Source organism: Camelus ferus, chromosome 26, assembly GCF_009834535.1.
Source record: "Camelus ferus isolate YT-003-E chromosome 26, BCGSAC_Cfer_1.0, whole genome shotgun sequence".
NCBI lineage: Eukaryota > Metazoa > Chordata > Mammalia > Artiodactyla > Camelidae > Camelus > Camelus ferus.
In genome coordinates, this window is record NC_045721.1 from 17655945 (window position 1) to 17681752 (window position 25808).

General features: G+C 37.4%; 1 long non-coding RNA gene across 1 annotated transcript in view; it reads left to right on the plus strand.

Annotated features, from left to right (window-relative positions):
• The first annotated feature begins 1789 nt into the window (after positions 1–1789).
• Positions 1790–25808, plus strand: part of LOC116659998 — a 35934-nt gene continuing 11915 nt past the window's right edge. Inside the window, exons 1-2 of the long non-coding RNA XR_004315353.1 lie at positions 1790–2058; positions 2730–2880. This is a non-coding gene — a long non-coding RNA (uncharacterized LOC116659998). The remainder of the gene's footprint in view (positions 2059–2729; positions 2881–25808) is intronic.

A 25808-nucleotide genomic window follows, 5' to 3' on the forward strand; every position in this document is an offset into this window, starting at 1 on the left:
GATTTGAGTTGCTATACCTTCATGGTGAATTTAGCTTTCATCATTAAGTTTTAGTCCTTTTTATCTGTACTAATGCTTTTGCCCTAAAATCCCTAAATGAACAGAGCAACGCCTGCTTTCCTTTGGTTCGTATTTGCCTAGTTTATCTTTTTCTGTTCTTTTACTTTCAGCCATTCTACATGTCTGAGGTATGTTTTCCATGAACTCTTATATTTTCTTTTTCCTTTTTTAAAAAAATTCTAAGTTGATATGCTTCTTTTAGCTAGAGAGTTTGGATCCATTTCCATTTGTTGTGACTGCTTATATTTTTAAAATTTTATTTTTAAATAATTATAGATCAAAGGAAGTTGCAAAGGAATCACTACACATGGTTTAAAATTTATTTCTGTCATTTTATTTTATGCTTTCCATTTGTCCTCCTTCATGTTCCTGAAAGTCACCATTTATATCACATGTTTACCATGTCTATCCTATGTCAACTATTACATATGTTTCTGAATTACATATTAAGGTGCTAGTAACACTATAATAATCGTTAATTATTTTAGGTGGCTACCATTTTGCCACCTAAAGAGAGTGCCACATTTCCCCTCTTGGCCTATTTCGGCACTGAGTATCTCTCTGGGCTGTGATGCCAACTTATTTGCTGCTTCAGAAAACACTGAAGTCAAATTAATAAGGAATTGACGCAGCTGTCGAGTATGTGCAGCTCGCCTTGGATTAAGTTGAGCTCTGGAAGAATTGTTTGGATTTCATAACATTATTCAATGTGGCCACTAGGGGGAGATCACATATAGCGATCCTCAAAGTAGGAGGCTGGGTCTCGAATTTTTATTAAAAAAACCTGTCAATAGTACACTAAACTAAGGGGGGAGGGAATCTTCCTACTTTTAAATAAAGACATACTAGTGCAGCCTCAAAATAGTAGACAAAAAGAATTCAGTCAAAGCAGAGACTCCTATAAGAAAAGAAAGGGAGCCCAAGTATGTGATGCCCCAAGAAATGCACTTTATTTTTGGAGAGGAGAGGGAGTAATTCACACTAACTCCTTTCAGATAAATAAATGTCTGGTAGGACTTGAGAAAATTTCCAAGGCTGAGTCTGGGCTCAACAGAAAGAATGATGTGATGAGTAGAATTGTCTGGTAAGAGCTAAGGAGGGGAAATTGGTGGCTCACGTGTCTCCTGTTTGCGATCTCAAGATCGGTACTTGTCAGTTTTATAAAACGTATACATTCCATCACATGTGTCATCTCGACTAATGCAGGTACGATGAGAACAGAAAAGGCATTCTCAAAAGAGATGGGGCTCTTAAAATACTGGGGATCGAGGATCACAGTGGATCATCCCAAAATGCCAAAGTTTCAGGTGAAAACTAAACAGAGGAAGAAAGCTTCCTTTATTGACTCTTTGACACTGTAAACTATGTGCATATAATAAAAATCACCTTTCTTAACAGAACAAAACCAGAACTTCCAAGATGAAGTGTGAAAAAAGAATCTCCTGGTGGAGTCAGAGACTGTTTCCGAGATGCACTTTTGTAAGGGAGTCTCGTGAATTCTTGCTGCTGCCAGCACGCCCACGGTAGGGACTAGTCTCCCCAGCGGCGGCCTGAAGTCCCCGTAGGATTCTCTGAGGTGCAGCTGACGCTAAGCTGACGGTCCAAAAAACTTTACCAAAGGTCGAGGATTACGAAAGAGAAGCAAAAAGACACAGCATAATTTGAGCATGCCTCGTCAGGTAGATCTTATCTCAGGAGTTCAAGGTCCCCTCCTTCTCTACATGGAATCCTGTGGAAATGGAAAGGTCTCTGCTGGGTCCTTTCTTCTGATTTCTAGCTTATCCTCAATTAGGGCAGAATTAGCTTAATATGTACCATTTGGGAGTGCCTCCGACACCCGGGCCCGTGGAGAGCACCTGAGTCCCCTCCCACCACAGATCTGGGTTCTTATGTGATGACGTGTCTTTTCCCTTCGGGACTGATTCTGGGGGTGATCTTACCAGGACAGTCATACCTCAACCTAGTAATGCAGCATCCACCAAATACACAGGACCAAAGGTAAGAGTTCATGGCAACAAGGGAGTCATTTACAAACTGCAGTTAGTCTAGAAAGTAAGTGGGAGAGATACCAGGAGCTCTGGTTTGTGTACAAAATGATTCTCAGGACACAGGTTAAAAAGAAGGAATGGCAGTATTCTGACTTAAGAAATAATCTTCTAACTTTTACTTATACATTCAGTTGTGTCTAATTAAGCCTGCATTGTTTTTCACCTATTATTTTTCATCAAGCTTTCTTGGATTGCAGATGGAGTAACCACCATCCTGGTTTGTCTAGGACTGACGGGTTCCTAGGACTCAGGACTTTCTATGCTAAAAACAGTAGTGCTGGGCGAACCAGGACACTTGTCACTCTTATTGCAGACCCGATTTAGAACCTGCTTCAACTCTGAACTCTCTTCCTAGGAAGATGCATGTACACTTGCTATTTTGTGTACAATTTCCTGAACTACTTCCAACATGTTTGTGAACCCCTAGCTGTTCATGGAACCTGGGTTAAGAAATTCTGACTTATATAAATACATTTTGGATTTTTTAAAAATGTACACTTATTTAAATCTTTGTTTCCTGAGGTAAAATCCTACTTTATGCAAAGGGTCAAATTGAATTATCTTTTTGAGATTTTCATATAATTTTAAATCAAGATTAACTTTGGTACTTTTCCTTTTCAGTCATAATCTAGAGGCCATGTTGGAAGAATAGTAAGTGAAGAGGAAGAGCAAGAAAATTCACTTGGTGTAGAGAAATGACTGAGAGACAAGTTCAGAGAAGGATTCCGAAACGTGAGAAAAGAATTCAAAAAGTATGATCCAGAAAAAGCAGGTAAGGTAAATGTATCATATTAGACTCACATTTAATTATTTTATGCTTAAGGATAGTTCCTTTTGAAACTAATACATATTCAACATGAAAAAATTAGAACCTACAGAAAAATATAACCAAGAAAATGTAAATCACCTAATAATTCCATCACTTGGTGATCACCACCATTATCATGTCGCTATATTTCGAACTAATCTTTTAAAAATTAAACAAATAAAACAAAAATTAGGATCATCCCTTATCACTTTTATTTTGTGGACATAGTTTTTATTATGTTGTGAACATTTCAACAAACCATTAACTAGAGCTTTAACATGAATTTTAATGTCTGCTCAAGATTTTATCAAATGACATGCCATAAAAGAAAACTATTTTTTTTCTACTTTGTTCTCAACACTCTATGCTCAGTACTTCACTTCTTGTCACCAAATGTGTGTGGTTTTTTTCTCACATCAACCAATTCTCCAACTCTCTGTGGGAGCCACCAACTGAGTGTCCTACAGTTTAATTCAGTTCTGCTACCTGAAGATGGCATCCCTCAGGTTACAGGCTCAGACCTGCAAGAATGCCTTTCCTCATTCCAAACACCAGTTGCACATCCAGGTTGTCATCTGTGCCTCATACCAACTGGCTATGAGTTGGAGGGTCCACAGTGAACCCCTCCTCAGATACAAGAATTTGCTAGGATGGCTCACAGACCTCAGGAGAACAGTTGACTTATTAGATTACTGGTTTATTATAAAAGGATACAACCGAGGATCAGGCAGGTGGAAGAAATGCACAAGACAAGGTACAGGGGAAGGGGTTCGGAGCGTCCATGCCCCTTCTGGTCATCCCACCCTCTCAGTACCTCCACGTGTTCAACCCAGAAGTACTTCGGGGATTTTTATGGAGGCTTCATCATGTGGGCATAATGGATTATTAACTCAATCTTCAGCCCCTCTTTCCTCCCCAGAGGATGGGGGGTGGGATTGAACAGTCCAAGCTTCTAATTATGGCTTAGTCTTTCTGGAGATCAGCCTTTGTCTAGGAGACCACCAAAACTTGCCTCATTAGAACAAAAGATTCTTGTATCACCCAGGAAACTCCAAGGGATTTAGGAGCTCTGGATCACGAACTGGGGTCAAAGACCATGTATTAAAACAAAAGATGCTCCTAGGACCTTTATCACTTAGGAAATTACAAAGTTTATAGGATTGCTGACCAGGTGCCAGAGATGAAGACCAAAATATGTATTTCTTATTATATCACAATGTTACTATTCCCCAATTAGTGTTGGGCATGTAAGTTATTACCGGTTATTCACTATTCTATTTATTATATTTAATACTTCAATGAATATACATCAACTTTTGTGTATGATTTATTTCTTTAGGGGAAAAAAACCCCACTGTGAATATCTTTAGAAATATTGCCAAAATTGCTCTCTAGAAATTTATGCCAATTCACTTTCTTACTAACACTATATACCTCCACCAGCATTAGCTTCCCTGGCCCACACTGGGTATATTAGTTGTCTATGGCTGCGTAACAGATTACCTCCTCCCTAAATTGTCAGTTTAAAATGATAAGCGTTTATTATCTCCGAGTTTCTGTTGGTCAGGAAGCTGGGCTGGGTGTCTCTGGCTCAGGGGCTCTCACGAGATTGCAGCTCAGCTGTCAGCCAGGACTGCTGAATGAAGGCTCAGCCTGGGGAGGATCCACTTCCAAGTTCACTCACTGGCCCTTAACCAGGCACATTCATTCCCTGTTATGTGGGCCACTCCACAGGGCAGCTCACAACCCAGCAGCTGGCCTCCCTAGAGCAAGCAAGTGAGAGACAGAAAGGACCCAAGAAGGAACCTCGGTCTTTCTAAAACCTCATTTTGGAAATGATCTTCCCATGAGGCTGCCATATTCTGTTTGTTAAAGCACGTGGCTGGGTCCAGCCCACGTTCAACGGGAGGACATTATACAAGGGCACGCGTACCAACATCTAGAGGCTGTCTATCACAGTATTTTCATTTCCAGATCAAGCTTTGCCAAAACTCACAAATCAATTTTATTTTCCTTTGCTCACATCTGATTACCCGTATACTTGAACACATTGTTTTTTTTCTAATTTAATATTTTATTTAGTAAGCTAGTATTTATTGAGCACTTACAATGAGCCAGACACTGAACTAAGCATTTTATATACATTTTCTCATGCATTCTTCCCAACAATCCAATAATGTGGGCACTATTATTAATCCCATTTTACAGATGAGGAAACTGAGGGATTTTTTTTAAGATTATCAAAGATTATATAACTGGTAGGCAAGAGGGCCCCCCAGTCCATGCTCTTAACCACAATTTTACCTTATAAGCTTCTTATGCCCATATAGGTATTTCTACTTACACATACGTATACACCCATAAACAATATATACAACTTTGTTTTTAAATTACTCATAAATATCACACTGTACAGCTGTTTTTGAATTTTTTCACTGAACATTGTTTTAGAGATCTATCCAAGTTGATATATGCCGATACATTAGTTCGGTCATTTTAACCACTGTGTAGTATTCTATAGTGCGAATGAATCACAGTTTATTTAGCTAATGTCCTGCTAAGGAAAGGTTAGTTTTAGCTTTTTCGCATTAGAGGTAATGCTACTCTGAATGACTTTCTGTACATTTTGGGGGGCACATTTGCAGAACCTTCTCCAGGGTAGACACTTCAGATGGAAGTAGTGTCCAAAACGTTTATGCCAATTTATTCACCAACAATGTATGAAAATTGCACTTTGCCTTGATCCTTGCTGTGTTTGCTAGGGCTGATGTAACAAAATACCACAGTCTGGGTAGCTTAAACCATGGAAATTTATTTTCTCATAATTCTGGAGACTGGAGTCAAAGATCAAAGGGTCGGCAGGGTTGGTTTCTTCTGTGGCCTCTCCCCTTAGCTTGTGGTTGCTGTCTTTTCCCTGTGATGTCATTTTTTAGATTTCCTCTGTAACAGTCTGTGTCCTAATTTCTTCTTAGGAGGATACCAGTCATATTGGATTAGGGCCCTCATTGCCAACCTCATTTTACCTTAATTATCTCTTTAAAGATGCTGTCCCCAAATACAGACACATTCCGAGGTACCGAGGGTCAGAGCATCAGTATCATCATATGAGCTTTGGGAAGATACAGTTCATCTCATGACACTCGTATTACTTGGATTTATCAACCTTAATAGTCTTTCTTAATTGAAGCATAGTTTGTTTACAATGTTGTGTTAGTTTCAGGTGTACAGCAAAGTGATTCAGTTATATATATATATTCTTTTTCAGATTCTTTTCCATTATAGGTTATTATAAGCTATTGAATATAGTTCCCCGTGCTATAGAGTATGTCCTTGTTGTTTACCTATTTTATATACGATATTGTATATCTGTTTATCCCAAACTCCTAATTTATCCCTCCCTTCCCCCTTCCTCCCTTTGGTAACCATAAGTTTGTTTCTATGTCTGTGAGTCTATTTCTGTTTTGTAAATAAGTTCATTTGTATAATTTGTTTAGATTCCACCCATAAGTGATATCATATGATATTTGTCTTTCTCTGTCTGACTTACTTCACTTAGTACGATAATCTCTAGGTCCATCCAATCTTAATAGTTTTAGAAATGCACTTAATGGTTGTAAATGGTGTTGTGTCATTTATCCTGTATCAATGTGTCTATTTTCGCTACTAGACAGTAGTTCTCAAAGCTAGGGCCTTTGTGTTACTGGTCTTTGTGACCCCACTGGGCAACAGGTATTTGGCATTTAGTAAGTACTTACCATTTGAATTACATTTTTTGATCAACTTGAAGACAAAGAGGCCAGTAGGTGCTGTCGGCTTAGCTCTGTTAGAATTCTTATTTTCTTTTAAATTGTTTTGATTAGTTTCCTAAAGTTTTATTAAATTATTTTAAGTTGTTTTTATTAATTTCAAGATTCACAAGGTACATAGTTGCCGTTCACATAAATAATTCCGTCTTGATTCTCCAGTTTGCATCTTATCAAGGCACTCTGCCTTCTTCTTTTACTGTGAGTCTCTGAAAAGCACTTCCCTGATTTTTAGAAATCCCAGTGAATGTAGGTGAGGCGGGGGCATAGTAAACAAAATACAGAATTAACCTAATTTGCTTTGGCTTTTAGTTCTGCCAAAGGTATGAATCAGTTGAGTGAAGGGAAGATTGAGAACGAGCCTATAGATTAAGTTACCAATTAGAAAAGATGCTTGATTTAAGTGTTAATCACGTATTTGTATATATTCTTTCATCATTTTATGAATGGCATAATTTTATCAAATTTTAAATGAAGTTAAATATACAGGTTCTAATTAGAAAGAAATGTCATTTCATTAAAAAATTTCACTGCTACCTTCCTCTTCCTAGATGTTTTATCAGGGAACGAGCCCTCCCTCTCCTATACCTTTTATGTAATTGTTACCTTGTATAAATGACTAGTAACATGGAGTTTTAATTCTCCAATTATAATGTAAGCCCCAAGAAGATAGCCATTATACTTTACAGCCTTATTGTGTCTTATAGGTACCTAGGAGATCCTCTAAAAAATACGTGGAATACTTCCTTTGAATTGTTCTCTGTCATCCTCCCTATGACTCTTAACAGGAAGAAAAAAATTTAAAAATCCAAACCCATGATTTATGTGGAAACTGCAAAGTAGCAGTGTGTGATGTCTCTTTCCCTTGGAGTTTGGAAAGGAAGATTTCTTTTCATTCCTGAAAAAGTTTGACTTGCACCTGAAGGAAGAATATTCAGATGATATCCCATAGAGATGCAACCGTATAAATAGTCCAGTTGGCATTAGTTATTTGGATCTTCTGAGAAACGTACAGAATCGCAGCAGTGAAGGGATCGTGCACAAAATCCTCCCTAAGCCCGCGCACAGCTGTATGGACCCTCCGTATTGTTATGGCCATTCTCCTAATCCACTAAGTCCCACCAACCATTGATAAACTTTCAGGGAGACTCAGCTTTTTAGCCTCCTCCCCTTTGTAGTGCTATGTCTTCCTGGAGACCTTGAATTATGGACAAGGGGCAGCCTGGTCCATAGACAGTCCATTAGAAGTTGGCCTTTAGGAACAAAGGTATTACAGTAATGAAACCACTCTGTGTTGTTACTAAAACTATTAGTATTATTATTACAATGACTTTCATGGAAGAACCAGTCTGCCTTCCCTGGCTGAGGAGGTTACCACAGGGCATGGGAGGATACAGATGTGCTAATTTTGGTCTGACTCACTTCCCCTTCAACAGCTCCTTAGTTTTCCCAGTGCCACACTTTATTTTTAGCTTTGGTCTTCTGCAGTGCTTGACCTTTTGCCTGGATGGAGCAATGTACTGTGGAGCTCAAACCTACAGCCCTCCCTGTTATGTGCAATGTAAGGGATATATGTGTGAGATTATGCCTTCTTTGGAAAATCTGCAATCCAGAATGGTCTTTTAGGATAAAGTAAAACTGTTTATTTACACACACACACACACACACACACCCCTCTTTGGTAACACTGCCTTGCACATCTGGATTATAATCTTTTATGTTTCTTCTGCTATCTGCTGCAAGAGATTAGTATAACCTTAACATTTATGAAAATAGTTCTAAAATGTGGATAGGATCATGTATCAAAATTTGCATCCTACTTGTTTTAGAATAACAAAAACTTACAAACAACTTTCAAAAATAGAAGAGTAATTAAATAAATCATGGAACATCCATGCAACAGGATACCATACAGCCACTAAAAATGATTACCAAGACTTTTTTTTTAATGAAATAGGAAAATACTAATTACGGACTATTAAGAAAAACAACTTAAGTCCAAAAGTATAAATACAACATGACTTTGGCTATTCCTTTGCTTGTCTCACCAAACTCACTGCAACAGCCCCCTAAATGGGCTCCTGTTACCAGATGTGACCTTCCCTTCAATCCATTCTCTACATTGAAGCCAGAAGGGTCTTCCTGAATTCGAATCTAGTCTTGTTCATTCCACCCTTAACACTCTCCACTGACTCCCTGTTGCCTTCAGGAAAATTCCAGGCTCATTAACATGAGGTCCAGATCCCTTTGTGCTCCCGCCCTGGTGGTCTTCAGCACTGCATCTCTGGATGTCTGTCCTCTTCTCCCATCTCAAGCACCAGGCTTTGCATTGCCCAGACGCCTGCCTTTGTTCTCTCTGACTGCGATGCTGTTGCCTCCTTTTTGCCTTCATATCTTCTTCTCGGCTTTCACATCTCAGATTACCCACCGTTTCCTCCAGAAACTTCCCCATCCTTACCGGGATTGGTTGCTCCTTCTCAGTGCTTCCATTGCCCTCTGTATGCCCCCTTATGGTAGAACGTATTGCCTTTTAATGTAATTGCTAATTTACTTACCCATGAGAGCTGGGTCTGTCTCTCAGGTCCATTATTTTGTTCCGTACCACAGTGTAGGTACTCATTAACTGTTGAAAAAATCACAGTCAACCGTCAAGTGGTTAATAGAAATTTTGTCTGAGTGATTGAATTTTGGACTGTTTTAAATTTCCTCTTTTCTTATTCTAAATCAAATTTTTTTATTGTGGTAAAGACACATAATATTAAATTTACCATATTAACCACTTTTACGTGTATGGTTCAATAGTGTTCATTATGTTCACATTGTTGTGCAACAGATCTCTAGAACTTTTTCATCTTGCAGTGCTGAAACTCCAGACCCACTGAACACTGACTCCTCCTCCCGCCTTCCACCATCCCTTGGTAAACATTTTTCTACTTTCTGCTTCTAAGATTCTGGCTGCCTTAGATACTTCATATGAGAGGAATCATACTGTATTTGTTCTTTTCTGATTGGCTTATTTTGGTTAGCATAATGCCCTTAAGTTTCATCCATGTTAAAACACATTTGTCATATGAAATCTATTACCTCTATAACCAGAAAAAAGTTCTGTATAGAATCATAGGAGCTAGAAGTGATGCTAGAATTTATTTAGACCAATTCCCCCCACCCATAATGTTATTTTTTTCTAGATGAGAGACCCAGAAATAGAAAAGTAACTTGTTCAAGGACTAAAGGTTAAATAATGGCAAAAGTGAGCCCAACAAATATTAAAAAGTAAGGAATAGAGGTAAATGTTTAGTTTTTCACATGGTTTACAACATTTTCAATGCTTTTATCTTCTACGCAGTATTTAGTTGTTTAAGAATAATTATGTCTTCCAATATTCCATTTCATCTTTGAAACAAAAATCATCTGCCTGGGTTATTTCTTTGTTTGGAAGGTACCCAGCACTTTGCTTAGTTAGGGACTGTCCTTCTTCAGTTTTGTTTGTAAAATGCATTCCACATGTGGTCAAGAATTTCCATTCTGGGCACGGGGATCCTGTTGGCAGGATTTAAAGGATTCTTTAGGTTTGTGGGGGAATTTGATTCCCAAGCCACAAGGACCTAACAGGGTGGAGTTACCGGCAAATTACCAGAGATATGTTAGTTCAGCTGCTTGCTGTTATATAGTATTCTCTCCTCCTAGTTTGAAAAAGGAAGATGTCATTAATTATAGTTTATCAAATAATTGCCAAAGAAGAACCTCTTGTTCTTAGTGCCCAAATTAATTACTTAGTTCAAAGAGCATGTGTTATGAGTTTATCATGTGCCCTGTTGTCAATTAGAGAGACTTTAGTACACATGCTTCCTGAGTTGGTGGGAAAAAAAAAAATCAGTGATTTTTAGAGCTAAGGGTAAGGGCTCTTAGTAACCACGTAGTCAAATTCCCTTTTTATATGGGAAAAATGGAAGCCCGGAGAGGAACTCAGAGTCAAACAACTAGTTAGTAACATGCTAGAACTTGAGATGCCTGCTTCTGAGTTCCTGACCAGGGCTCTGGCACTGATCCAAGCAACAGCACATCCGTCAAAGAGGATGTCACAAACTCTTGGACGGTACATAGATTTGGTTTGAAGAAGGGCACAGAGAATCTCACTCAGCTTGCTTTTTATTAATACTTTATTCTTTTTTCCTAATTTACTTGTCAACATGATTTTCAGTCTTAATACCTGCATGGGTTTTGAATCATTGAGGAGAAAACTCTGGAGATATCTAGTCCGAAGTGATGTCAAGCTTGACGGTCTGTTCCAACACTGAGGGATTAATTTTCTTCCCTCCAACAGGTAGAACTCCGAAAGGAAATTCCAAACCTCAGCTGAGACTGGGTCCTGTGATATATAATCCACGTCCCTTGGTTTTATGTAAAAGAATGACTCAAACCTGCTTTGGGAGGGACCTTTTGCTTGGTGCTTTCAGTTTTGTTTATGACTGGAAAAAGGAGTTCTTTTCTAAGTGTGAGGTTACAGTACATTTTGGCAGTATTTCTAACATAAACACAACGTTTTATATGTTAGGATTTGAGGGTGAAGAGACTCCCCCAATGTTTTACGTGATTCTCCCATAAAGCACCATAAAACACTGTGAAAAAACTTGAGGAATTTTTGTTCAGAGGTCGACTGCTTCACACTTTGTCCTGCTTTCTGACTTTGTAAGCTTATATTACTGATCTGAAACTTAGTGGATATATGTACAAACAAATGATCAGAATTCTTTGAAAGGGAGGAAAAATTACGTCATTATGACACTTTGTTCTGGAGGGTTCCAAAAGACCAAATAATATTCTTTGGACAAAAAAGTACCCCAAACTATAATGCAGAATATTCATACTAAAGAGGAATATGTTTATATTTATGTAAGGAGTTTAAGGAAACATAGGCTGTAACATTTGTTAAATATTATTCTATAACTAGTTCTACAGATTTAGATATTTAACAAAGGAATGCAAGCCATTGATAGGGCTTAGTGCCGGAGTCCCTGCCATCCTCAGCTGCCCCTCAACAGACGCTGTAGCTTCAGAATCCCCCAGAATGTTCTTTTCCATGGAGCAGAAATTGTTTTGTGTGTGTGTTACTCTCTGCCACACAGGCTATCCGTTTCTCAAGTATCATGGTCACCAGATTGATCTCATGCTCTGTCAGGTACGTGCTAGGTTCCTGTTTTCTGAACAATTCTCTTTCCAAAGATAAAACTGACATGTATCTTCGCACTGAGAACTAGCCGAGGGGGAACCCACCCAGGATCACTCAGTGAAAATCAACCAACCAAGCTAATGTAGATGAGCAGGAGGTCTGGAAGTGAGTGACTGAGCGGCTTTTAACAAATGTCCCCAGAAGACAAATTAATTATTAAATACATCTGATTGATGACCCCAAAGGAGTGAGGGGATTTTAGCAGCATCTACTTTCTACTTCCAATTTTAAAAGGGAAGTCAACTTACTCTAAGGTAATTGACCTTTGCAATTACACCATGCTGTGTGTTCTTACCTGCCAGAGTTCTGGGTAGGCAAAACAGTGGTTAAACTGAAGTGACAGATTTTTAGCTGCACTTTAGCTTTGTTTTTAAATAAAGCGCTATTGCTTATATCTTTCAGAATAAATAATTCAGTTCTTTTATTCTTTTGAGTAGATCCGGAATCAGAAAACATTTGTGAATGTTGGCTGTCTCAGAGGGTCACAAATTCAGTGCCTTCATGGGCCAAGCAAGTAATAGAAATGAAGCAGGCTATAGTTCAAAGACTAAACATGTAGGACTATTAAGAATATTTTGAGAATTTATTGAATGATTTTCAGGAAGTTGGAAATATAGCTACTTGATCTACTGTGACCATATTTGATTGTTTTGCTTATTTTTTGATAGAAAGGTCAACAAATTAAAAGAAAACATCATTAGTCGACTGGCATTTCGAACAGCCATTGAAAGTAGGTAACAAGAATTTACATATATGCTTTTTCAATAAAGTACTAGAAAGTATGGAATCTTTGATAGTTTCCCACAGTGCACGTAAATGGATCAAAATTTTTTTGTTTCTCCACAATAAAATGACAGATGAAAGTTTCTTTTTCTTAAGCTCATAAAAGAAAACTGTATGAACTATATTTTAAGAATTTCTGAAATTAGTTGATCATAGGTGAGAGATTTTTGACATTTTCCTACTGAGTGAAAGAAAAATGATGGTAATTTCCTGGATTTGCAATGATAATATTCAGAATCAGTCATTTTATTTCCTTCTTTATATCCACGCATCTTGTAATCAAGTAATTCACCTCCCTGATTCTGTGCATTAAGAATCAGTTCACCATCATGCTTGGTTGGACAGGTTTTTATTCCTGCTTGTGACCATGAAAATTTCGCAGCCACCAGGTGGCAGAGTATCCTTGACTTAGATTGAATAGGTTTGCATTTATCCCACTGATTGCTAAAGGTAGCTTATAGCTAATGGGAATGGACTTTAAACCTTTCACTCATGTACACCTGAAATATTTTTAAAGTCTTGTACACCCTCCACAAACTTTGAAGTTTATGTATAAAATTATTCAACAAAAGTTTAAATAACTGAAGAGATATAACTTCTGGCATACTGTAAATACTGAAATTTAAAAATAAAAATTATATCATCCTTTTAAGTGAATCTAATTGAATATAAAATATCATAGGGATTTGATGTCCATCATCATATTTTTTTATAATTCCAGAATCAGCTTCTCTTTTTACTGTTGGATACTTTATATCACTCCTATTTCTCCTTGGCATCTTTTTTTTTCATTTTATATTTTATTTCCTTTACAGAATTTTATACTAATATAAAATGTTTTATGCTTAAAAGATTTAATCACTCTATTATTTTCTCTGCCACAAAAGTCTGTGTATAAATGTAATAAATTGTTTTATATTTCCTGTGACCATAAAGTTCTAAGTGTCAAATTCTTATATTTATAAACTTCTAATATATATATATATATTTCTAGTATATGGATATATATTTCTAAATTTGCCCAGAATACATTTATTCTTCCATTAATTTGAAAAATTCTGAAAAACATTAAAAGACAAAAATGACACTTAATCATACCACTTAAATATTTATAGAGAATAATTAATGGAAACCTTGGTTATCTTATTTCTTCCCATTTTGCCTAGCTTGCTCCCGTTAATTAGTTGGTACTCATTGTTCCATATATTTTCTAAGTTTATAAAGATCTGCCTGTACCTTTAAAATCTGAAATACAAAATATTAAGGTGCTTCCAAAATTATCTTTTTAAGAGGTTCTTTGTTTCCCAGCATTAAATGCACAGTGTTCCATCGGGGGTATGTGTGTGTATACACATACGCAAATATGTACATACATGTACATACAAAGTAGTTGAGGAAAAAGGACCATCTTTTTTTTAAAATCACCTTCATTGAGATATGATGTTGCTAAAGTTTAGAGCTAACTCCTTGGGAGTTTTGGAAACTTCAGAGTTAGCTGGAACACAGTTCTCCACAAGACTGCCCTCACTTCTGACACCAATTGCATGTTCCAGGGAAGAGGAGGTTCCAAAAACCACCCTCAGTTTCAGTAATTTGCTAGCAGGACTCAAAAAACACTTTGAAAGCTGTTGTGCTCACAGTTATGGTTTATTATGGGGAAAGATTTGGATTCAAATCAGCCAAGAGAAGAAGAGCATAGGGCAGAAAGTATTAAGTGCAGAGCCCTCACTGTCCTCTCTCCATAGAGTCCTGTATGTGTTTTTTCCTGGGACCTGTGTGTGACACATGGAATATTGCCCCTACGGAAGCCCACCTGAGCCTTGTGGCTCAGAGTTCTTATTGACGTTCCATTACGTGGGCATGACTGATTGCCTGTGTGGCTAACCTCAGTCCCCGGTCTCCAGCCCTTCTGGTCAAGCTGATACTGTGTGACCTGAAGTCCTGACCCTACATCACATTGTTGCTCTTTCTGGTGTGCTCAGCTTCAACTCACTTTGTTAGGCCACTGACATAATCCAAGGCCCCTGGGTAAGCAAAGACACTCCTATCGCACTTGGCATTCCAGGGGCTTAGAAGTTACTTCCCAGAAGCTGAGGGCAAAGGCCGGACCCCTTTGTGGTCTTTTTGATGAGGAGTGAGGTGATACCTCATTGTGGTTTTGATTTGCACTTCTCTGATGATTAGTGATGTTGAGCATCTTTTCATGTGCCTGTTGGCCATCGGTATGTCTTCTTTGGAAAAATGTCTATTCAGGTCTTCTGCCCATTTTTCAATCAGGTTGTTTCTTTGATGTTGAGTTTTATGAGCTGTTGATATATTTTGGATATTAAGTGTCCTATCATTTGCAAATAATTTCTCCCATTCAGTAGGTTGTCTTCATTTTGTTAATGGGTTTCTTGCTGTACAAAAGCTTTTAAATTTAATTAGGTCTCATTTATTTATTTTTGCTTTTGTTTCCTTTGCCTTAGGAGACAGATCAAAAAATATTGCTACAGTTTATGTCAAAGACTGTTCTGCCTATGTTTGCTTCTAGGAGTTTTACAGTTTCGGTCTTATATTTAAGTTTTAATTCATTTTGAGTTAATATGTGTATATGGTATTAGAAAATGATCTAAGTTCATTCTTTTGCATGTAGCTGTCCAGTTTTTCCTTTATATAGTTTAAAATATAAGTCCTTTTCCAAACATATGTTGCTTTTTTCATTTCTTAATGATATCTTTTGAAGAGGAGAAGTTTTAATTTTGATGAAACTGAAAAAATAGTGCTGTGAACTCTATTTTAAGGCTGTTTTACTGCCATCCAAAAATTCTACAAATGTCATCCAACTCGCAACTGATGAATTATGAGGACATAGCCACTTACAAAGCCTTTTTCTAAAATGAAGTTATGTGGTATTAATAGTAGTATTACACAATATCCCATATGTCATTATCAGCAAAGTCCTTCTTTGGTGGAAACGGCAGGTGCTTTTTGAGGATTAGGTATTAATTCTACCTTCTACTCTACTTTGTGTGTGTGACATAGCAGACGTGTAAAGACCGTTCAGAAAACTTAACATTAATGATTCTGTTATGTATTTTTCTGGCTGCTACATTCTAGACACTGAACTAAAATAATTACTCCTTATAATGGCTCTGTGAAGTAGATATTTTTGTCCTCTATTCAGATATTCAGATGAGGAAAATGAGGTCCAGAGAAATTAAATATCTTGACAGAGATCACACAACTAGTAAGTGGCTGAGCTGGGATTCCAAGGGCAGTTTGTCTAACTCCAAAACTCATGCTTTTCATTAGGGATCTGTACATGTCCTGGACTCATTTGATTTGAAATATATTGAGCATAGATTTTGGCAGGTCGTGGAGAAAGCAGGGGCTAGGGGCAGGAGCTGTTCATGCCTCCAGTTCCTGATCCCCTAGATAGACTGGCTGACTTTACCTAGAGTCCAGGGTAACTAAGCCATTTGGACCAATATGAATACAAATCCAGAAGCATAACTACCTCAGATAATCTAACCAGTTAGTGGGCCATTCAGCTTACCACTTGCCACTGCCAACATTTCATAAGATCTTCCTTTTGTTAAAGAATATTAGAGAGTGACTTCCTCAACCCTTAATCATGTGAGGACTTGGTTTCTAATTTTACAAGTAATCTGTTCTTTCGTTGGTATTACTTATTTCAGATCTCCTCATTAAAGCCATGTAGTTATTTGGAAACTTATCCTAGTGATTAAACTATTTACACTCAACTCCCTTCTGAAATCTTTAACACAGTTATTTTCCTATCTGGCAGATGTGAAGTTCCTTTAGTTTCCTGGAGCTGTAAGTCTGGACTGCAGTTAGCAGCCTCACGTTACTAGTCACACATGCCTTCTGCTTGTCTACTCTGTTGTTGGTAGAGCAAAGATGAAATGCTCAGTGGGATCATTACATTATAGTCGCTTCAGTCAGCAATATGATGTCCACTGTTGTATAGTTCTACTGAATTCTGGGTCCCTGGGCTTTCATTTATGACAGTGAAGTGTTACATTTGAAAAGTCAAATGATCTTGATTATTCAGACTGACATGAGTATGAGGTTGTGTGTAATCTATTAGAAGTTATGTACTTATTAGTAAAAAGACAAATTTGTATATTCCCCCTTAAGAATCAGAGGCCAAAACAACAGTTTATTGTTAGAATACATCAGTATGGTATTAAAATGCATTGGGGAAGGAAGAACTAATTTAGAGAGGAAGTGATAGTAACGTATGCTTAGAAATATGCTGTTTTCAACTAAGAAAAAAAAAGAACCCTTGGCTTATGTATTTAAACCGAGGCACTTTCGGTTTTAAATTTAAAAAAGTATTTCATGATAGTTAAAACAAACTTTCTCATCCTTTTCTTTTACCATAAACTATGACAGGAGATGAGATCAGCAATTTTCTGGAATTTTGTCCCACAGAAACTCCTAAAATGTTTCTTTGTTTTAAACCTGAAAAGCATTAAAACACCTTTCTCTTCAGGAGTTTAGTGTCATTTAGATTTGTTCTAACAATTTCACAATCCGTCATCTGATTATTAGAAGGTAATGACTTTGGTGGTGGTTTCATATATATATACATATCTATCAAAATTCATCAAATTATACATCTGAAATATGTGTAGTTTACTATACACAAATTATACAATAAATTTGTTTAAAAAATAAACAAAATAAAAAGCTGCAAAACGAAAAAAGAAGGTTATTGGCATTTGGCATCAAAGTTCCACCAATATTAAAGTTGGAAGCCTCAGATACAGACAGATTAAGACATTGGCCCAGAGTCAGTCAAATACCAAGTTGGTTTAGAGTTGTGGCTTTTCTAACCAACTTAACTATGGCTTAGAAGAATTATTCTAATTTTCTAAGTACCTAACTTACTATCAGTCAGGAGTTTAGTCTCCTGATAAAGTTTTTATGTTTATTTGAAAGTTGCCACTTAAAATTAAGGCCTTAATAATCATTTAAAAATTCCAGAGAATGTTTCAGATACAAAGTAAGTTTGAGCAACATAAAAAAAGATAACAAGCATATCTTTCTCCCTCTCTGAACCCACCCCCCCAAAAAAACAACAAAAACCTCTGTTGAAAGAAGGTCTCATTGGAAATAAATATAAATATATTATCTATATTTCATAAATAAGAGCTAATTTGTGGAAAGGAATAGGTACATACAGCAAGAGAAACCTGAAATTATTTGCAGATATAAACAAAGGAAATCAGTTAAAATATATGTACAAAAAAGGAGAAGAGACATATCAAATAATAAACTGTTTCTTTGGGAGCTTATCTTCAAAATGTTTCTAAGATTTCCATGCTTATAGTATTCTGTGAGTTAAATAGACAGTTAATTTTCTTAACTGATATTTAATACCTAAGAGGTAAAATATACTAATCTTGTCCACAGCCTCTGAGCCGGCGGCTGAAGTAGTAAGAGAACCTATGTCCTAAGACTTAGACTTGCACTTCGTCCTTGCTCTACCCTCTGCCTGTGGCATTCTGCCTAGGGGGTGGAGAGAGTCATCCCACCCTACAGGGGTGAGCTGGGCCCACTGGGAAGGGGCCATGATGAAGAATAGCCTGGGCCTCACTCCACGTCAAGCATAGAAAGAGAACAACTCATGGGTAAGAAGAGTCAAGTGATATTGATCGGTGGCTCCCCAGGGTTGAATTCAGAACATGTTCTGCTGTCTCCTGGGTGCCAAGATTTGACAGAAAGGGCAAAGGACAACTTGAACAATGTGGAGTGGGCGGGTGAAATCTCCATTCATTGTTGTTCACGTGGGAATGGAGTGCTCAGAATGAGGGAGATCTTGACAAGTCTCCCTGCCAGTAGCAGCCTCTTGTTTCTTATCAGAAACCTAATATTCAATGCCTCTTTCTCTTCACCGCTGGGGTTGGAAAGAGTGTGAGGAGAGCACACTGGTACCAGAGAGGTGAGACTTGGTTTATAAGAGGATCTTTGTCCTTAATGGAAAAAAAAGAAAAAGGAGAATAAAAAGAGAAGAATCGAAAGGAAAGGACAAGACCTAAAAGTCAGAAAAACATTTCAGAAAATAAGCTAAATGAAGAAGAATTAAAGTGGTCCTGGGTCATTAGAAAACATCAAACTGATGGGAGGGTGGTCTGCAATGGAAAAGCAGAAAGCCCTAGTACAAGAGGCTGAGCTGTAAGGAGAAATTAGAGACAACAAATACATACAGTAGTAAGGGGTTGGTTTTAAATTATGTTACATCCACACAACGCAGTACCATATAGGCTTTTAAGAAGAATTAGCATACAAAATACAGGTATCTAAGTTTGAGTCAGTAAAAAAAATAAAGTGACAGAATAATTTTTCAAATATAATTTTATTAGAAATAATGTATGTTAGTATATGTATGGTAAAAATCTGGAAGATGAAGCATAAAGCAGCCAAAGGTAGTTATTTCTGGGGGAGGGAGGGAGCCTTTATTATGGAAGGGTGTTAAGTTTTATGAGCCACACTTTTTTGTTCAAAATATTTTTTATAAAATTCATATAATTTCCACTATGTATTAGGAAAAAATCAATAACAAGTATAGAAGTAAGTTACATTGCAAAGAAGAAACAATACATATAAAGTTTAAAAAAGAAAATTTTATTATTTACAGTAAAACTCAACATTGAAGTAATTTATACAGAGGTGTGTCTGTATCTATATCAATACATGTATCTATATCTTTATCTATGAAATAGTGATCCCAAAGTAAATGTTTAAATTTTATTTAAAAATGTTTGTCAGTTTAAAATGACATGTGATAGACTTTCAATAGGTGATGATTATGATTATGTGTTCTGTGTTACACTGTATTCACTTTAAAATAGAATATTAAACATAATCTATAATAACATAACTTACCTATTGATGTAATTAATATTTTTTCAATGATTGAATATTTTTTCTGATTAACTTAAATTATGCCCTTCAACTCTTCTGCTGTTTTTGTAAATCCCATAAAGCAACTCTAATTGCTTTTAACTTAAAGACAGTCCTTCCCACAAATCACAAGGCACTAAGAGGAAAGGGAAAGCAAGAAACGCTTTATAAGTAACTACACTTAACAGAATATTTTAAATCATATTTTAAGAAAACAACAAAATTTGGAAGCTAACTGGATCGCAGTGGTCAATCTACACAGATGGATCTAATTGCCCTCAATCTTAAACTAACTAGATTAGGTTATTTATGAAAAAGAGAGTAATGATGATAATTCCACCTGGGAGTTAGCATAGTCTTCCACTTATTACTTAAGAAAACCTCCAATGTGAAATTAGACCAAGAATCTACCCAGCGCATTGTCAATCTCAGGCACAGTTATACAGAGAAAAAAAAGGGAGGGGTGGTGGAGACAGAGAGTAAGTAGAAGAGAGAAGAAAAAGGGTAAATCCTCTATCCTTTATGTGTTGAAAATGACACAGAAGCTGTATTCCAATTTGTTTGCATATTTCAGTCAGGTCCAGTAGAGTTCTATATAATAGGATTTCACGTATAATCCACTCACACAGGGCTAGGGCTCTGTCCCAAATTAATACAAGCATAAGATTAAATTGTCTGAAATGAAAAAAAACTTACACTGGGATTTAAAGTATGGTTTTGGAAGGCTTTGAGGGCCTGTATTATCTATTTCAGGTGGAAAAGTAAAACTTCAGGGACATTTCTCCCCGCAGTATTATACAAAATTAGAATCCAGGCAGAGAGGACTTAAAGAGCCAGGATGAGGAAGTCAGTACAGGTGGGGATAGTTAACATTCCGAACAGTGGGACGAGGCCACAGGAAACAGTTCCCTTTGGGCGATCTGGACCAAGCTCCGGTACTAGGGAAACCCAAAGAGGGAGCCACATCTTTGGAGAAGAGGTGCCAGTTGTAAACAATCCAAGCTGTCTTGTCTTGTAAGAACAGCTCTAAAATGGACACGACAAGGGCAATTTCCCTTCTGAGTAACTGAAGACATCCTCTGCTCCTGGGCCACCTCTGTCCTGGGAAGGTCCCAGAGACCTGCATTCCATTCTTTCTCTCTCAGAGTGGTCAGCATGGCAACTTCCCAGCATGCCCCGCACCTTCCCGACATGCCCTGTGCCTTCCCAACATGCTCCACACCTTCCCGGCGTGCCCCCTAGCTTCCCGGCATGCCTTGCACCTTCCCGGCATGCCTCTCTGCCGCAGGCTCTCATGCAGCGCCTGTCCGCAGTTTAGCGGCCGCAGGCGGTAGTTCGCTACAGACTGGAGTTGTCCTTCTGCTCCTTCAGGAAGAGCCTTTGTGTGCGGTAACAAGAGTTCTTCGAGGTAAGATTTCCACCTAGGCCCTTAAAACTTGGAAAATCTCCCTGACCTCCTCCCACAGGATCTCCGGTGACTCTCACGACCCTGAAAAGCCGATGGCCCCGGCGATTACACACCTGGGAACAAGCCGCATTTTCCAAACTCAGTCAACCTCAGGTTAGACAATCTAGGGAGAACACCTGCTCAGGATCAAACATCTCATCATTCTTTTGTGCAAATCTTCAGCTGTATCCTGCCTGGACTATTACTCATTGTCTAATTGCTTTGTTTCCCAGTAACTCAAATTAAATCAAATTCAGCAGAAACCGGGTTTTACTTTGTCTGGAGGAACAGAGAATGCAATGGGAGTGTGAGGGCATTAGCCACCCAACTTCAGTTATAGCATTGACGTGAAGGCAGACGTGACTTTACCCAACTGTATTGTTAATATTATCAGTGTCTGGCATCAAGAGACTGCTTTAGAATTAATAGGGTAGTTTTACATGTTTATTAACCGTTTTGACCCTAGAAATAATCCTGTAGGTTGGTAGGTTGAAAGTGGTTATTTTGCTCATTTCACAGATAAAGAAGCTGTCTGTCAGAGATTAAGAGACTTGCTAAAGTCTAGCAAGAGGCTGAACTGAGGACTGAAACCCAGTACTTCCCACTTTATTACTTGTGCTGAGATTTCTTAAAAAAAAAAAAAAGCCATTATTCAAAGAACTTCACTGGTGTTCATTTTGGTTAACATAATAAAAGACTACCCTACAATATCAAATATCCTTCTCTTTGATTTTTTTTTTAAAACAAACAACAAAACCTTCCAGATATATAGATACAGATTTTCTTTCTTTCTTTCTTCCTTCCTTCCTTTCTTTCTTTTTTCTTTCTTTCTTTCTTTTCTTTCTTTTCTTTCCTTTCCTTTCTTTCTTTCTTTCTTTCTTTCTTTCTTTCTTTCTTTCTTTCTTTCTTTCTTTCTTTCTTTCTTTCTTTCTTTCTTTCTTTCTTTCTTTCTTTCTTTCTTTCTCCTTTCTCCTTCCTTCCTTCCTTCCTTCCTTCCTTCCTTCTTTTCCTTTTCTGTCTGTCTGTCTGTCTATCTGCCTATCTATCTGTCTCTATCTATCGAGGTGATACGGCCCTAAAGGCAGTTGGGAGATCCTCTGGGGGTTTGGAGTGACCCTGACTACTTGTGGTTGATAATGCCAAGATCACAGTAGTAATTCTCATATCTTAGGCTCAGTTCCACCTGGTCCGCTAGAACCCTTCCAGTTAAAGCCCATGGGATCTATGAGGGTAGTTCAGCTTGACTTTGGAGCACAGGATGGAGAAAAGACAATACATATTATTCAGGACAGGTAACAGCTATGTCTTGTGCCAAGAGATCTAGCATATGTGTTATGGGTTACTGGGTTTTCCATCACCCTGGGTTTGACCAGTGTTTTTTGATATTGTGCTCTTGTTTTAACATCTAATAATGTTAGAAGAGTATATGCATGGAACATTAGCTTAAATTATTTCTCCACTTTGAAATAAAGGCTGAAGATACTTTTTCCATAGCCTGAGAATTTATTTTATAATGGAGCACAGATGTTATCTGAGAGAACAGGATATTAAAGATTTTGGCAATAATGAAGGGAACAGAAGTGATGAAAAATACTGTTTTTTCTGTGCTGTATATACTTGTCTATATTTTAAAGAAAAAGTAGTCTAGTTGGGAAAAGCTTGAATGAAGAAATTAAAGAACGTTGTAAAAACAATCCCCAAATACTTCTTTAAAGAAAAAAGTATCATTCTTAAATACTTTTTGAATATTAAATATGATTTAATCTCACACTAAAATAATTTAGGTATCCAAATAAACATAGATTAATCAGGAAAATATATGGTCCTGTCCTCAGGTATTTGGTTGAAGAATAAATGCTAAAATACAGTGAAACAAACCTGAATTTATGATAGCAGGCATAGTATTGTCTCTATTCAAAAATACATTTAGCTAATATAGATTGTATTTTTTTGGTTCCTAAAGAATGTAATTTAATAAAAATTACAAAGTCATTACTGAAGAACTCAAAAGTAATTGATACATAAACATTTCAGTTTTAAGCTTTCCTATTGTACTTACCTGTTGCAGTAAATAAAATAACCTTCATTAAATATGAGTCCTTACACCACATTTCTATTTAAGTCTTTTAGATTCCTTGGAAGTACCATCCTCTTAAAGCAAAGTCTAACTGCTAAATCAACATTAAGATAGAATCCAAATGTGGTTTGTTTCTTTGCTGAATCTTTATTTTTTATTACTTCTTGCATTCTGTACACAGATAACAGTAATTCCCCCTTTATCCTTAGTTTTACTTTCCATGGTTAGAGTTACCTGAAGTCAACCTCAGCCTGAAAATATTAAACGGAAAATTCCAGAAAAAGCCAAAACAAAACCAAGACATTGTCTGTTATAGAATTTAAAGTAGCAAGCCTGACAGTTACTTATTTTTTGTCCTCATGGAGAAATATCAGAGGCTAGTTTCCACACTGAGGATTGAATAAAGTTATTATGTAACAGACAATTTTTAAACACTAGATCTGTGCTAAAATACTATCTTTGGGCTATATGCTTTAAGACTATCTTCTAAGTAAGGGGTGTCTTTGGGTACTCAAAAATGTAAGCTCTCTTGGATAAAGTCCAAGATGAACTGTCCTTATTTCAAAATCCACTTACAGAGTATAGTTTTAAAGGTTAGCTTTGGATATACTGACATTGTCATAATCTGTCATACATTAACATTTAAGTTTTTCTGGAAAGATTGTGGAGAGACCTTTTCTGTTAGGGGAAGTGTATAATATAGGAAAGACAGTTGTAGGGAGAGAAATGACAGCCCTGCTCAAGCAGTAAGAATAGCAACATGGAAAGCTTTAGGGCTCCAGAGTCAGTGAGCAGGGCTCAAATTCAAACTCTACCAGAGACTAGCTATTTAATGTTTCACTGTACGATGGAGGTGATAATAGTACATACCTCATAGTGGTGTTGTAAGGATTAAGTAAATTAATACACACAATGTGTCTGACATGTAGTAAACAGTCATAAATTTTGGCTATTATTATAGTCTGAGAATTTAAGTAACTTACCCCATTGCCTGTAGAGACAGAATGAGATATGAGCTAAAAATAGGGGCTGGATAGTTTTGTTTGAAGGTTTCTTCTAAAATCTAAATCCACGTGGCCTCATTCCCATTTTCCTTGTCACATTGCCTGTGAGGTAACCCCCTCAACTGTCTCACCTGTATACCCTCTCAGTGTTCTCTTATGCTAATGTTCACCTGGGCTTCTTGTTCCCTCTTCTGAACTCTCACTCCTTGCCTCCTTCTAAAATCCTCCCACTGTGCCTGTCAGAACACCCAATCCACAAGGAATAAATTTTGCTACATCCTTAACTTCTTCTAAATGTTACAGTCTAGTTTAACTGTAATCTGGTCCCCCACCAAGGACACTGCCTCCCCAGAAGCCCTTTCAATAGGAAGCTGCTCATTGTCCTCTCTCCTCAGTGCCAATTCCCGACCATTTTTCTTCTGCCATCTTTAGGCACCACGTATCTCATTGACCAGGACGGTATTAGAAACAATAATAATACTTAATCAGTAGTTGTGGGGATTATATGGGAAAAATGCATGTAAAATGCTTAGCACAGTGCTAAGAACATACTAAATTCTAAGTAGATATTAGTTTTTACTCATGTCTATGTGTCTGTCCCAACAGAGTATGTCATTATCCAAAATAACTACAACTATGAAATCATACTTTCAGCCTATTCCTGACTAGTATCTTCTATCTGTTCCCATTCTTTGACCCCTCTGCTTTTTCCCGAGTCCGTCACTGTTCGCACTTCCTGCTCTAAGCTCGAACACAGATTAGATTTATTTTTCCACATGTTACGCATTTTTTTTTGTCAATATTATAAATTCTCTTGCTTTGCTGTCTTTCATTCATACCCATCTGGCAGATTCCCAGACCTTGATGAGCCCAACTGTCCACCTTATCTTCACCTGCATCCGGTTGCTTGGGAAAATCACAGTACTGAGTAGATTTATACCACTGTAAATTCAATGTCACCAACCTCACCTGGGCTGTCAACATATTCTGTCACTCCCTGCTATGTTCTCTTAGTCAGACTCTGTATCCCATTCTCCACTATATTTATTTCAAACCTTTTCCAGTTTCTTCAAAACACATACCCTCACCTTCTTTGCCTGCCTCACTCACAGTAAATAACCTTGCATCTTACTTCACAGTAAAAAGGGAAGAAAAAGGGAAGCCCCTGATATTTAAAAGCCTATAAACCCATTGTTTCCTCATTTCCCCATTTTTGTGAAAGGTATTTTTTTCTCCTTTCTACCTGTACTCTTGATCTTTCTTTCACAGGATCTATCAGTAATTCCTTATCTTTTTTCTGTTTTTAACCTCTACCTTCATATTGCCCCTGTCAGCATTTAACAGTTTAACAGTGCTCATACTACTCATCTTAAAAAAAAAAAAAAAAAAAGACTCCCTTGACTTACCTCTCCTTCCTGTTTGTCTTCTCTTTCTTTTCCCCTTCTTATCTAAGCTTCCTGAGAGAGATCTGCATTCCCAGTCTCTATTCCCTCAAGTTCCCCTGACTCCTCAGTCCATTACAATATGGTTTTGGACCCCATCACTCTACTAGAACCTCTCTCCCCAGGGTCATCAGCTCCATATGTCCAAATTCAGTAAAAATTCATAGTTTGCTTAACCTTTTGACTGCTTT